This window comes from Schistocerca piceifrons, chromosome 11 (genome assembly GCF_021461385.2).
Source record: "Schistocerca piceifrons isolate TAMUIC-IGC-003096 chromosome 11, iqSchPice1.1, whole genome shotgun sequence".
Lineage (NCBI taxonomy): Eukaryota > Metazoa > Arthropoda > Insecta > Orthoptera > Acrididae > Schistocerca > Schistocerca piceifrons.
This window is the reverse complement of record NC_060148.1, coordinates 32,031,576-32,044,896: the sequence shown is the minus strand read 5'-3', so window position 1 is coordinate 32,044,896 and position 13,321 is coordinate 32,031,576. Positions and strand designations below refer to the sequence as shown.

The 13,321-nt window shown below is 47.7% G+C and overlaps 1 protein-coding gene across 1 annotated transcript in view; it reads left to right on the top strand.

The window, feature by feature from the left end:
- The window catches only part of LOC124720045 (histidine-rich glycoprotein-like), a 211,618-nt gene that overhangs the window by 70,959 nt on the left and 127,338 nt on the right, over nt 1–13,321 (top strand). The gene's annotated exons all lie outside the window — the stretch shown is intronic.

Sequence of the window (13,321 nt, the reverse complement as noted above, 5' to 3'; positions counted from 1 at the left end):
AGTTTGCGGCAGCCAAGACTCGCTGTTCCTCTTCCCCCTCCACCTTCCCCCCACACTATGCCGCAATTTCAAATTTACTAAGACTGGTTCGCTGCAGCTCTCAAGGCTACGCTAACCTGTGTAAACCTCGTCATCTCTGAATAACTACCGCATCCTACATCCTTCTGGACCAGTTTGCGGTAGCCAAGACTCGCTGTTCCTCTTCCCTCTCCCCCTTCCCCCCACACTATCCCACAATTTCAAATTTACTAAGACTAGTTCGCTGCAGCTCTCCAGGCTACCCTAACCTGTGTAAACCTCGTCATCTCTGAATAACTACCGCATCCTACATCCTTCTGGACCAGTTTGCGGCAGCCAAGACTCGCTGTTCCTCTTCCCTCTCCCCCTTCCCCCCACACTATCCCACAATTTCATATTTACTAAGACTGGTTCGCTGCAGCTCTCAAGGCTACGCTAACCTGTGTAAACCTCGTCATCTCTGAATAACTACCGCATCCTACATCCTTCTGGACCAGTTTGCGGCAGCCAAGACTCGCTGTTCCTCTTCCCTCTCCCCCTTCCCCCCACACTATCCCACAATTTCAAATTTACTAAGACTGGTTCGCTGCAGCTCTCCAGGCTACCCTAACCTGTGTAAACCTCGCCATCTCTGAATAACTACCGCATCCTACATCCTTCTGGACCAGTTTTCGGTAGCCAAGACTCGCTGTTCCTCTTCCCCCTCCACCTTCCCCCCACACTATGCCGCAATTTCAAATTTACTAAGACTGGTTCGCTGCAGCTCTCAAGGCTACGCTAACCTGTGTAAACCTCGTCATCTCTGAATAACTACCGCATCCTACATCCTTCTGGACCAGTTTGCGGCAGCCAAGACTCGCTGTTCCTCTTCCCTCTCCCCCTTCCCCCCACACTATCCCACAATTTCAAATTTACTAAGACTGGTTCGCTGCAGCTCTCCAGGCTACCCTAACCTGTGTAAACCTCGTCATCTCTGAATAACTACCGCATCCTACATCCTTCTGGACCAGTTTGCGGCAGCCAAGACTCGCTGTTCCTCTTCCCTCTCCCCCTTCCCCCCACACTATCCCACAATTTCAAATTTACTAAGACTGGTTCGCTGCAGCTCTCCAGGCTACCCTAACCTGTGTAAACCTCGCCATCTCTGAATAACTACCGCATCCTACATCCTTCTGGACCAGTTTGCGGCAGCCAAGACTCGCTGTTCCTCTTCCCCCTCCACCTTCCCTCCACACTATGCCGCAATTTCAAATTTACTAAGACTGGTTCGCTGCAGCTCTCAAGGCTACGCTAACCTGTGTAAACCTCGTCATCTCTGAATAACTACCGCATCCTACATCCTTCTGGACCAGTTTGCGGCAGCCAAGACTCGCTGTTCCTCTTCCCTCTCCCCCTTCCCCCCACACTATCCCACAATTTCAAATTTACTAAGACTGGTTCGCTACAGCTCTCCAGGCTACCCTAACCTGTGTAAACCTCGCCATCTCTGAATAACTACCGCATCCTACATCCTTCTGGACCAGTTTGCGGCAGTAAAGACTCGCTGTTCCTCTTCCCCCTCCACCTTCCCCCCACACTATGCCGCAATTTCAAATTTACTAAGACTGGTTCGCTGCAGCTCTCAAGGCTACGCTAACCTGTGTAAACCTCGTCATCTCTGAATAACTACCGCATCCTACATCCTTCTGGACCAGTTTGCGGCAGCCAAGACTCGCTGTTCCTCTTCCCTCTCCCCCTTCCCCCCACACTATCCCACAATTTCAAATTTACTAAGACTGGTTCGCTGCAGCTCTCCAGGCTACCCTAACCTGTGTAAACTTCGTCATCTCTGAATAACTACCGCATCCTACATCCTTCTGGACCAGTTTGCGGCAGCCAAGACGCGCTGTTCCTCTTCCCTCTCCCCCTTCCTCCACACTATCCCACAATTTCAAATTTACTAAGACTGGTTCGCTGCAGGTCTCCAGGCTACCCTAACCTGTGTAAACCTCGTCATCTCTGAATAACTACCGCATCCTACATCCTTCTGGACCAGTTTGCGGCAGCCAAGACTCGCTGTTCCTCTTCCCCCTCCACCTTCCCCCCACACTATGCCGCAATTTCAAATTTACTAAGACTGGTTCGCTGCAGCTCTCAAGGCTACGCTAACCTGTGTAAACCTCGTCATCTCTGAATAACTACCGCATCCTACATCCTTCTGGACCAGTTTGCGGTAGCCAAGACTCGCTGTTCCTCTTCCCTCTCCCCCTTCCCCCCACACTATCACACAATTTCAAATTTACTTATACTGGTTTGCTGCAGCTCTAAAAGCTACCCTAACCTGTGTAAACCTCGCCATCTCTGAATAACTACCGCACCCTACATCCTTCTGGACCAGTTTGCGGTAGCCAAGACTCGCTGTTCCTCTTCCTCTCCCCCTTCCCCCCACACTATCCCACAAATTCAAATTTACTAAGACTGGTTCGCTGCAGCTCTCAAGGCTACGCTAACCTGTGTAAACCTCGTCATCTCTGAATAACTACCGCATCCTACATCCTTCTGGACCAGTTTTCGGTTGCCAAGACTCGCTGTTCCTCTTCCCCCTCCACCTTCCCCCCACACTATCCCACAATTTCAAATTTACTAAGACTGGTTCGCTGCAGCTCTCCAGGCTACGCTAACCTGTGTAAACCTCGTCATCTCTGAACAACTACCGCTACCTACATCCTTCTGGACCAGTTTTCGGTAGCCAAGACTCGCTGTTCCTCTTCCCTCTCCCCCTTCCCCCCACACTATCCCACAATTTGAAATTTACTAAGACTGGTTCGCTGCAGCTCTCCAGGCTACGCTAACCTGTGTAAACCTCGTCATCTCTGAATAACTACCGCATCCTACATCCTTCTGGACCAGTTTGCGGTAGCCAAGACTCGCTGTTCCTCTTCCCTCTCCCCTTTCCCCCCACACTATCCCACAATTTCAAATTTACTGAGACTGGTTCGCTGCAGCTCTCCAGGCTACCCTAACCTGTGTAAACCTCGCCATCTCTGAATAACTACCGCATCCTACATCCTTCTGGACCAGCTTGCGGCAGCCAAGACCGCTGTTCCTCTTCCCCCTCCACCTTCCCCCCACACTATGCCGCAATTTCAAATTTACTAAGACTGGTTCGCTGCAGCTCTCAAGGCTACGCTAACCTGTGTAAACCTCGTCATCTCTGAATAACTACCCCATCCTACATCCTTCTGGACCAGTTTGCGGCAGCCAAGACTCGCTGTTCCTCTTCCCCCTCCACCTTCCCCCCACACTATCCCACAATTTCAAATTTACTAAGACTGGTTCGCTGCAGCTCTCAAGGCTACGCTAACCTGTGTGAACCTCGTCATCTCTGAATAACTACCGCATCCTACATCCTTCTGGACCAGTTTGCGGTAGCCAAGACTCGCTGTTCCTCTTCCCTCTCCCCCTTCCCCCCACACTATCCCACAATTTCAAATTTACTAAGACTGGTTCGCTGCAGCTCTCAAGGCTACGCTAACCTGTGTAAACCTCGTCATCTCTGAATAACTACCGCATCCTACATCCTTCTGGACCAGTTTGCGGCAGCCAAGACTCGCTGTTCCTCTTCCCCCTCCACCTTCCCCCCACACTATCCCACAATTTCAAATTTACTAAGACTGGTTCGCTGCAGCTCTCAAGGCTACGCTAACCTGTGTAAACCTCGTCATCTCTGAATAACTACCGCATCCTACATCCTTCTGGACCAGTTTGCGGTAGCCAAGACTCGCTGTTCCTCTTCCCTCTCCCCCTTCCCCCCACACTATCCCACAATTTCAAATTTACTAAGACTGGTTCGCTGCAGCTCTCAAGGCTACGCTAACCTGTGTAAACCTCGTCATCTCTGGATAACTACCGCATCCTACATCCTTCTGGACCAGTTTGCGGCAGCCAAGACTCGCTGTTCCTCTTCCCCCTCCACCTTCCCCCCACACTATGCCGCAATTTCAAATTTACTAAGACTGGTTCGCTGCAGCTCTCATGGCTACGCTAACCTGTGTAAACCTCGTCATCTCTGAATAACTACCGCATCCTACATCCTTCTGGACCAGTTTGCGGTAGCCAAGACTCGCTGTTCCTCTTCCCTCTCCCCCTTCCCCCCACACTATCCCACGATTTCAAATTTACTAAGACTGGTTCGCTGCAGCTCTCCAGGCTACCCTAACCTGTGTAAACCTCGCCATCTCTGAATAACTACCGCATCCTACATCCTTCTGGACCAGTTTGCGGCAACCAAGACTCGCTGTTCCTCTTCCCCCTCCACCTTCCCCCCACACTATGCCGCAATTTCAAATTTACTAAGACTCGTTTGCTGCAGCTCTCAAGGCTACGCTAACCTGTGTAAACCTCGTCATCTCTGAATAACTACCGCATCCTACATCCTTCTGGACCAGTTTGCGGTAGCCAAGACTCGCTGTTCCTCTTCCCTCTCCCCCTTCCCCCCACACTATCCCACAATTTCAAATTTACTAAGACTGGTTCGCTGCAGCTCTCCAGGCTACCCTAACCTGTGTAAACCTCGCCATCTCTGAATAACTACCGCATCCTACATCCTTCTGGACCAGTTTGCGGTAGCCAAGACTCGCTGTTCCTCTTCCCTCTCCCCTTTCCCCCCACACTATCCCACAATTTCAAATTTACTAAGACTGGTTCGCTGCAGCTCTCCAGGCTACGCTAACCTGTGTAAACCTCGTCATCTCTGAATAACTACCGCATCCTACATCCTTCTGGACCAGTTTGTGGCAACCAAGATTCGCTGTTCCTCTTCCCCCTCCACCTTCCCCCCACACTATCCCACAATTTCAAATATACTAAGACTGGTTCGCTGCAGCTCTCCAGGCTACCCTAACCTGTGTAAACCTCGCCATCTCTGAATAACTACCGCATCCTACATCCTTCTGGACCAGTTTGCGGCAGCCAAGACTCGCTGTTCCTCTTCCCCCTCCACCTTCCCCCCACACTATGCCACAATTTCAAATTTACTAAGACTGGTTCGCTGCAGCTCTCAAGGCTACGCTAACCTGTGTAAACCTCGTCATCTCTGAATAACTACCGCATCCTACATCCTTCTGGACCAGTTTGTGGCAACCAAGACTCGCTGTTCCTCTTCCCCCTCCACCTTCCCCCCACACTATGCCACAATTTCAAATTTACTAAGACTGGTTCGCTGCAGCTCTCAAGGCTACGCTAACCTGTGTAAACCTCGTCATCTCTGAATAACTACCGCATCCTACATCCTTCTGGACCAGTTTGCGGCAGCCAAGACTCGCTGTTCCTCTTCCCCCTCCACCTTCCCCCCACACTATGCCGCAATTTCAAATTTACTAAGACTGGTTCGCTGCAGCTCTCAAGGCTACGCTAACCTGTGTAAACCTCGTCATCTCTGAATAACTACCGCATCCTACATCCTTCTGGACCAGTTTGCGGCAGCCAAGACTCGCTGTTCCTCTTCCCCCTCCACCTTCGCCCCACACTATGCCGCAATTTCAAATTTACTAAGACTGGTTCGCTGCAGCTCTCAAGGCTACGCTAACCTGTGTAAACCTCGTCATCTCTGAATAACTACCGCATCCTACATCCTTCTGGACCAGTTTGCGGTAGCCAAGACTCGCTGTTCCTCTTCCCTCTCCCCCTTCCCCCCACACTATCCCACAATTTCAAATTTACTAAGACTGGTTCGCTGCAGCTCTCCAGGCTACCCTAACCTGTGTAAACCTCGCCATCTCTGAATAACTACCGCATCCTACATCCTTCTGGACCAGTTTGCGGCAGCCAAGACTCGCTGTTCCTCTTCCCCCTCCACCTTCCCCCCACACTATGCCGCAATTTCAAATTTACTAAGACTGGTTCGCTGCAGCTCTCCTGGCTACCCTAACCTGTGTAAACCTCGCCATCTCTGAATAACTACCGCATCCTACATCCTTCTGGACCAGTTTGCGGTAGCCAAGACTCGCTGTTCCTCTTCCCTCTCCCCTTTCCCCCCACACTATCCCACAATTTCAAATTTACTAAGACTGGTTCGCTGCAGCTCTCCAGGCTACCCTAACCTGTGTAAACCTCGCCATCTCTGAATAACTACCGCATCCTACATCCTTCTGGACCAGTTTGTGGCAACCAAGACTCGCTGTTCCTCTTCCCCCTCCACCTTCCCCCCACACTATGCCACAATTTCAAATTTACTAAGACTGGTTCGCTGCAGCTCTCCAGGCTACGCTAACCTGTGTAAACCTCGTCATCTCTGAATAACTACCGCATCCTACATCCTTCTGGACCAGTTTTCGGTAGCCAAGACTCGCTGTTCCTCTTCCCCCTCCACCTTCCCCCCACACTATCCCACAATTTCAAATTTTTAAGTCCGTGGTCAGGTGGCTAGCGTTGTGGCCTCTGGATCACGGGGCCCTGGGTTCGAGTCCCGGCCGGGTCGGGGATTCCCTCCGCCTGTGGACTGGGTGTTTGTGTTGTCCTCATCATCTCGTAATCATTTCGGGAACTGGCGAGACTGGAAGTGGAAAGACTGGGAGGTGTACAGGCGCTGACGAGCACTATGTTGAGCGCTCCACAAACTATCATCATCATCAATTTTACAGTTCGTTGATGCCTCAGCATGTGTTCTACCAACTGATAGCTTCTTCTAGTCAGGTGGCACCACAAATATCTTTTCCGGGTTCGGTTCCCGGCGGGGTCAGGGATTTTCACCTGCCTCGAGATGACTGGGTGTTTGTGTTGTCCTCATCATTTCATCATCATTCATGAAAGTGGCGAGACTGGGCTGAGCAAAGGTTGGGAACTCCTAAGGGCGCTGATAACCGCGCAGTTGAGCGCCCCACAAACCAAACATCATCATCATCATCACAAATTTCTTTTCTCTCCAATTCTGTTCAGTACCTCCTCATTAGTTACAATGTCTACAAATCTGATCTTCAGCGTTCTTCTGCAGTACCACATTTCAAAAGCGTCTATTCTCTTATTTTCTGAATTACATTTGGTCCACATTTCACTTCGCTGCAACACTACACTCCAGAAAATACCTCCAGAAAAGGCTACCTAACGCTTAAATTTATTTTAGAAGTTAATAAGTTTCTGTTTCCCAGGAATGCTTTCCTTGTTGTAGCCAGTCTGCATATAACCTCTATTTCGTCCGTCATCAGTTTTTTTCTCATATACAAACAGGAAATCTCATTTACTAGTTTCAGATTTTGTAACCTAATTCTGTCATGCACCGCTTGATGTCATTCGACTACGTTCCGCTACTCTTACTTTACTTTTGATGATACCGGTCTTTTAAACTCTTTTCACATTATCCATTCTGTTCAAGTGCTCTTCGAAATCCTTCGCCGTCTGTGACAGTATTACCATGTCAACGACAAATCTGTAAGTTTTTATTTCTTCCCCATGACTTTAATTCTTTTTCTGAATTTTTCTTTGCTTTCCTGTAAGGCTTGCTCAGTCTACAGATTGAATAACATGGGGAATAGGCTACAACTGTCTCACACTCTTCCCAACTACTGCTCCCCTTTTTTATCCTCCTACTCTTACAACTGCAGTCTGGTTCCTGTACAAAATGTGCTCTGAGACAAAAAGAGAAAAAAAAACGCTCAATGAACGAGCTGTCCGAATGCAGTGGAATTCAGTAGATTTTTATAAGCATTGCTGGTGAATTAAATAAAAAATTCAAATGACTCTGAGCACTACGGGACTTAACATCTGAGGTCATCAGTCCCTTAGAACTTAGAACTACTTAAACCTAACTAACCTAAGGACATCACACACATCCATGCCCGAGGCAGGATTCGAACCTTCGACCGTAGCGGTAGCGCGGTTCCAGACTGAAGCGCCTAGAACCGCTCGGCCACAACGGCTGGCACGTAAAAGGCGTAGCCGCCCACAACCAAGTATGCATAAGGTATGATTTTTAAAACGGCTGAAGGCCCATGATTTAAAACATAACTACAAGATATTTTCAAAAGGCAGAAAGTGCAAGGTTTTATCCTTAAGCAATATTTCAGACGAGGCTGAAGGCTCAAACAATCTAAGACTTGACAAGTAAGGAATTTAAATATTAAGACGGCTGAAGGCCCATGATTGAAAAACACAACTACAATGAATTTTCAAGAGGCACAATGGCCCAAAGCTTTATCCAAAAAAAATATTTTAAATGAGGCTGAAGGCCCAAACAATGAAAGACTTGACAAGTAAGGAACTTTCAATTTTAAAGCGGCTGAAGGCCCATTATTTAAAACCCAACTAAAAGCATACAAATTCAAACCATCGGCTATGAGCCATTAAAATACACAATCATAGGTAAAGGCAGTACAGCCAGCAGAGCTCAGAAGTTTACGGTCGTCGGTCTGCACTTGAAATACTAACGTTCGCTTAGGTAAGATAGGTAGTCGGCCCAACTATACTTGATCCGCCGGCAACACAACCAAGAGACAGTTAACGGACCCACCGACAAGACGTCTTGCTTTCCACCCGACCCGTACACGAGGAACTCCAAAGCCAAAACGCAAAAGGCGTAGCCGCCCACAACCAAGTAGGCATAAGCTGTCAAAACTACACACACGTGTCGGACAGCGACAACACGGTGGGGAAAGTGTGGTGTCACCGCCAGACACCACACTTGCTGGGTGGTAGCCTTTAAATCGGCCGCGGTCCGTTAGTATACGTCGGACCCTCGTGTCGCCACTGTCAGTGATTGCAGACCGAGCGCCGCCACACGGCAGGTCTAGAGAGACGTCCTAGCACTCGCCCCAGTTGTACAGCCGACTTTGCTAGCGACGCTACACTGACAAATTACGCTCTCATTTGCCGAGACGATAGTTAGCATAGCCTTCAGCTACGTCATTTGCTACGACCTAGCAAGGCGCCATTATCATTTGCTATTAATCTCTTGATGCATGTACCGTCAGACCGATGTTCACCAATTATGGATTAAAGTTAAGTATTCCAACAGCTACTTACTTTATTTGCTAGACTCAAATCCTTTAACTGTTCCAGATCTCACGCCAGCCTGCGTGAGCTTAAACGCGTGCCTTTCGGCTTGACCTGCTAGTGACTTGGCTGTCTTGCCAAGTCACAACAGAAAGGACGCTGCCTGAATTTTACGTAAGCGCCCAGGGCACGTAACCGGAACGCTAACGGCCACAAGACATAAAATTCCGCTGGTGCACTTGGACGTCAAATAACCAAAATAGACTCAAACTCCACGGGATGGTGGCGAAACCTTCGCTGTTGCTCACGGGAATGCCCCCAACAGCCAACCACGAAAACCAGTGGCGCAATGTGAACTGTCTGGCTTCGGTAATTAAATCACCACTCAACTGTGATGTCCTGGGTCGGTGAGCCACGAACCTCGTAGCAATCGGAACTGCTCCCACACACTCCGACACTGCGTAGAGACCGCTAGCAGGCCCGGCCTGCTGCGCCGCGCGGAGATTTCCTGGCCGATCCACACCAACCGACCGACTGCCACACATCAGCACGGAGACAGCACTAAAATATCTGAGCAGTCTACATCACAAGCTACAAGCAGTTTGACGAACACGTGGACGAAGGACCAGACACTACTAACGGTAGCGACTGTGCAATAACAAGGACGAATCACGAGTCGGCACACGCAGGGGTGTTATCAAGACGTTAGCGGACAGAGCTAGAAATATTTGTGAACCTGAGTTGCTCGACGCTGAGATGGAACATCTCCACAATGCACTAATGAAGAGCGGATATTCGTCCGCCGAAATAAAACGTGCGTTGAGGCAGCCACGCAGAAATCATACTGACGTACAGGCTACTGCCAAATCTAAGGTTTGTTAAAAATGTACCGGAAAGAATAGGGAGGATCTTGACGAAGCGGAATATTACCGTAATTTACAAGCCCACGAGGAAGATACAGGAATACCTTAAGCCTGCCAAGGACGCTCGCAAACCACTGGAAAAAGCTGGAGTGTATAGGATCCCATGCAGCTGTGGTGATGCTTATGTGGGTACCACTAAAAGAACTGTTTCAAAACGTTTGGAAGAGCATAAGGGAAATTGCAGAAGAGGAGAAACGGAACGATCAGCTGTTGCGGAGCATGCTTTCCAGCCAGGGAACCACAATATTCGTTTCGAGGAGACGCAAGTACTAGCGGCCACAAGCGGATATTACGAAAGGCTCTACACGGAGGCAATCGAAATCGCTAAACATCGTAATAATTTCAACCGTAAGGAGGAGGGTGTGAAATTAAACGGCATATGGATGCCGGTGTTAAAGAAGATGTGTACCACCCGCCCACTACTGGGTGATGGCAACGGCGACGGACAGAGGCCAATTGCACTGACGTTTCCAAAACACGTGACGTCACGCCGCGGCGCGGGAGCGCGCGGACACGGAATTTAGCGGCAGTCAGTAGCGAGCCAGCGGGTTTGTTGGACCTTCCATAGAGCTACGGACCCCCTTGAAGATGTCTCCCGCCTTCGGAGACGAAACGTTGGGAATCGACACAGAATTCGTCAACCGACCACGGCATAACAGCCCGGATAATTATAATGGACACGCAGGCAACCCATAAGCGATCGCCGGCCGACACACACGTCGTCCGAGAAGACGACCGACCGACGACCAGTCAAGCTGCTGCGCACTTAAGTGATATGTATCTGCAATCGTCGAGCGAGTAATGGCTGTCTGGACCCCACTGCAGCTGCGCCCCGACTGAACTTCCGCCGCGTCTTAAGTCAAACACTGTCAGGTCCGAACTGCACTGCTAGCGCCTTCCAACTCAATGGCTGATCCGAACTAACAAGGGGAGGCCGCCAATTGTGAAATTCAGATTCGACTCATACTGCGCATAATAAAAGCTCATGGCCAGAGGTGTAATGTGGCAAAGCACCAAGATGCACTTCTCAGCCGTTGTCGAGAAAATGGACAGTTAAAAGAAACCGTTGCGGTGAAATACTCTCTACGATTAATAATTTTCTGCAGTGTCGTGGCGCAGCGGTAAGCGCTCGGGTTCGTAATCCGAAGGTCACTGGATCGAATCTCGCGCCATGCAATTTTTCTTATTATTTGTTTTTTTTGTAATTCAAATATATATATAATTCCCGGCAATCAGTTGCAACAATTATGCATATAATAAGTTGTTGAAAGTCGTTTGTCGTGGAAAAATAAAACTTGAAATAAAACACAATATCACAAATAGTATTCAAGTGGATGCAATTTATTGAAAAGTTCGGTATACAATCGCACATAATTAACAATTAGTGACCAGAAGTAGCTGGAGTATTGCACCAACCAGAGTGATAGTTACCACAGAAACATGGAAAGCAGAAAACAGCACGACATCGAGCACATCTGATAAACGATGCGTTTTTACAAGAACAACTGTTGTTTTTAAATTATCTGTTGGGAAACACACCCGATTGACATTCTGAAAAAATAGTTATATCGTTCGTCAGGTTTGATGCATACCACGTGTATCGTATCATATCGGCAAAAATCGCAGAAGACAATTGGTGGTGGACTGTGTGTGTGTGTGTGTGTGTGTGTGTGTGTGTACATTTGAATTACAAGAAACATAATAAAAAAAAGTTGCATGGCACGAGATTCGATCCAGTGGCCTTCGGATTACGAACCCGAGCGCTTACCGCTGCGCCACGACGCTGCAGAAAATTATTAATCGTAGAGAGTATTTCACCGCAACGGTTTCTTTTAACTGTCCATTTTCTCGACAATGGCTGAGAAGTGCATCTTGGTGCTTTGCCACATTACACCTCTGGCCATGAGCTTTTATTATGCGCAGTATGAATCGAATCTGAATTTCACAATTGGCGGCCTCCCCTTGTAAGTCAGAACACATGACAACCGGCAAGTAATAGCAGTCAGCAAAGGTAATACACCAGGGTTTATATAGGTAAGTGCTACTGCTGCCGCTCACGGGCAGTCAAGGTGGTAACTCAGTGACACCACTAATTGAAATTAACATAACGAGTTGGTAGTACAGTAAAAACAGGATGTCACATGAGATATGGCACGAACAAGGGCCACACAAGGCTCAGTAGTTTTGAAGAAAAAATACTCTTTTGTTTCTAGAGGATGTCCTTAAATCCGTTACTTGAATTTCTTCCGTCTGGAAGCCCTATAGCTTGACGTGTTTGTGGAATAATGTAGACGACAAAACTGATTCGTATGTAATTTTCATATTTAATGGTTCTAGATGCCTTGCTGCCATAAATTTACAATGTTCACTCAGTGAAATACCAGGTGATCAAAAAGACAGTATAAATTTGAAAACTTAATAAACCACGCAATAATGTAGGTAGAGAGATACAAATTGACACATATGCTTGGAATAACATACGGTTTTATTAGAACCAAAAAGAACCATATTGCTAGACGCGTGAAATATCTCTTGCGCGTGTCTTTTGGTGATGATCGTGTGTTCAGCCGCCACTTTCGTCACGCTTGGCCTCCCAGGTCCCCAGACCTCAGTCCGTGCGATTATTGGCTTTGGGGTTACCTGAAGTCGCGAGTGTATCGTGATCGACCGACATCTCTAGGGATGCTGAAAGACAACATCCTACACCAACGCCTCACCATAACTCCGGACATGCTTTACAGTGCTATTCACAACATTATTCCTCGACTACAGCTATTGTTGAGGAATGATGGTGGACATATTGAGCATTTCCTGTAAAGAACATCATCTTTGCTTTCTCTTACTTTGTTATGCTAATTATTGCTATTCTGATCAGATGAAGCGCCATCTGTGGGACATTTTGTGATCTTTTGTATTTTTTTGGTTCTAATAAAACCCCTTGTCATTGCAAGCACGTGTGTCAATTCGTACCTCTCTTTCTACATTATTCCGTGATTTATTCAGTTTCCAAATTTATACTGACTTTTTGATCACCCGGTACATTCCATTTGTACTCAACTTCAGAAAACTTTACCCTTCTCCTTCCTTCCTTCCCTCCCTTCATACGCACATGCAAGCCAACCGCACCCCGTTCCAAAGTACATCAGTAAAGATATATTCATACTAAGATCGTAACATAGAAAAATATCGAAAAAAATTTACAGAAAATGACGTTTACTCAATAGCAAAATAGAACAAATAAATTCAGATAAACAAAATATATCTTTTTGTAGTATAGTAATTTCATGAAATTCTATTTTTAAATCACAGAGGTTAATTCCGTTAGCACGACATATTATACAGTCGGAGTTTGAAACATTTCAAATAAGATCGAAATAAGGATAAAATCGAAAATTTGAGGATATACATGGTCCAGA